Genomic DNA, 2,500 nt, shown 5'->3' on the forward strand with positions numbered 1-2,500 from the left:
CCGTGCGAAATTTTCGCTCCTCGACAATCTCCTCGAGGGTGCCCCCGGCTGTTGTCGTGCACTTTCTGCACGCGCGTCGTTTAGGGGGACCAACCTGCAAAAGTGTCCGACCTCGTGGAAGTGGTGCCTGGACGCGGCAGGGCAGATCCGACCTCATAGCCGAGAGGCCTGGAGCTCGTGGGACTTTGAAAAATTTTCTCGCTCGAGGGCTGCCATACGCTTGCCGGCCACCGGGGGGCGCCACCAGGGGAGGGGGAAAACCTCCTGTCGGCCTGGAACTCTGCCTGGGCATCCGAGAACCGGCCAGAGTCCCCTGCCAGCACAGGGGGAAAACCGCCCGTCGGCCTGGAACTCTGCCTGGGCATCCGAGAACCGGCCAGAGTCCCCTGCCAGCGCAGGGGGAAAACCGCCCGTCGGCCTGGAACTCTGCCTGGGCATCCGAGAACCGGCCAGAGTCCCCTGCCAGCACAGGGGGAAAACCGCCCGTCGGCCTGGAACTCTGCCTGGGCATCCGAGAACCGGCCAGAGTCCCCTGCCAGCACAGGGGGGAAACCTCCCGTGGGCCTGGAACTCTGTCTGGGCCTCGGAGAACCGGACAGAGTCCCCTGACTGCCGTACGAAATTTTCGCTCCTCGACAATCTCCTCGAGGGTGCCCACGGCAGTTGTCGTGCACTTTCTGCACGCGCGTCGTTTAGGGGGACCAACCTGCAAAAGTGTCCGACCTCGTGGAAGTGGTGCCTGGACGCGGCAGGGCAGATCCGACCTCATAGCCGAGAGGCCTGGAGCTCGTGGGACTTTGAAAAATTTTCTCGCTCGAGGGCTGCCATACGCTTGCCGGCCACCGGGGGGCGCCACCAGGGGAGGGGGAAAACCTCCTGTCGGCCTGGAACTCTGCCTGGGCATCCGAGAACCGGCCAGAGTCCCCTGCCAGCACAGGGGGAAAACCTCCTGTCGGCCTGGAACTCTGCCTGGGCCTCTGAGAACCGGCCAGAGTCCCCTGCCAGCGCAGGGGGAAAACCTCCCGTCGGCCTGGAACTCTGCCTGGGCATCCGAGAACCGGCCAGAGTCCCCTGCCAGCACAGGGGGAAAACCTCCTGTCGGCCTGGAACTCTGCCTGGGCCTCTGAGAACCGGCCAGAGTCCCCTGCCAGCGCAGGGGGAAAACCTCCCGTCGGCCTGGAACTCTTCCTGGGCATCCGAGAACCGGCCAGAGTCCCCTGACTGCCGTACGAAATTTTCGCTCCTCGACAATCTCCTCGAGGGTGCCCCCGGCTGTTGTCGTGCACTTTCTGCACGCGCGTCGTTTAGGGGGACCAACCTGCGAAAGCGTCCGACCTCGTGGAAGTGGTGCCTGGACGCGGCGGGGCAGATCCGACCTCATAGCCGACAGGCCTGGAGCTCGTGGGACTTTGAAAAATTTTCTCGCTCGAGGGCCGCCATCCCCTTGCCGGCCACCGGGGGGCGCCACTAGGGGAGGGGGAAAACCTCCTGTCGGCCTGGAACTCTGCCTGGGCATCCGAGAACCGGCCAGAGTCCCCTGCCAGCGCAGGGGGAAAACCTCCTGTCGGCCTGGAACTCTGCCTGGGCATCCGAGAACCGGCCAGAGTCCCCTGCCAGCGCAGGGGGAAAACCTCCTGTCGGCCTGGAACTCTGCCTGGGCATCTGAGAACCGGCCAGAGTCCCCTCGCCACCGAGGGGGAAAACCTCCCGTCGGCCTGGAACTCTGCCTGGGCATCCGAGAACCGGCCAGAGTCCCCTGCCAGCGCAGGGGGAAAACCTCCCGTCGGCCTGGAACTCTGCCTGGGCATCTGAGAACCGGCCAGAGTCCCCTGCCGGCGCAGGGGGAAAACCTCCCGTCGGCCTGGAACTCTGCCTGGGCATCTGAGAACCGGCCAGAGTCCCCTCGCCACCGAGGGGGAAATCCTCCCGTCGGCCTGGAACTCTGCCTGGGCATCCGAGAACCGGCCAGAGTCCCCTCGCCACCGAGGGGGAAATCCTCCCGTCGGCCTGGAACTCTGCCTGGGCATCCGAGAACCGGCCAGAGTCCCCTGCCAGCACAGGGGGAAAACCTCCCGACGGCCTGGAACTCTGCCTGGGCATCCGAGAACCGGCCAGAGTCCCCTGCCAGCGCAGGGGGAAAACCGCCCGTCGGCCTGGAACTCTGCCTGGGCATCGGAGAAGCGGCCAGAGTCCCCTGCCCGCCCAGGCCTGGAGCTCGTGGGACTTTGAAAATTTTTCGCCCCGAAGATGGGGGAACTTGGAAAACGTTTGGCACCATCTCCCCGACGGGGCCGCCCGAGCCGACCGACCGCCTGGAAGTGGTGCCTGGACGCCGCGGGGCAGATCCGACCCCGTTTTCGTCTCGGGCCTGGAGCTCGCGGAAGTCTGCCCGACACCCCTGCTAGGGGTGCGGGGGGCCCGTGGAAGGCTCCCTTCCCCTGCCCGCCCGGCCCCGGGTGGCTGGGAGCGAGCGGGGGCCCGGGGCGTCCGTTATCGTTTT

Source organism: Pelobates fuscus, unplaced genomic scaffold, assembly GCF_036172605.1.
Source record: "Pelobates fuscus isolate aPelFus1 unplaced genomic scaffold, aPelFus1.pri scaffold_139, whole genome shotgun sequence".
Classification (NCBI taxonomy): Eukaryota; Metazoa; Chordata; class Amphibia; order Anura; family Pelobatidae; genus Pelobates; species Pelobates fuscus.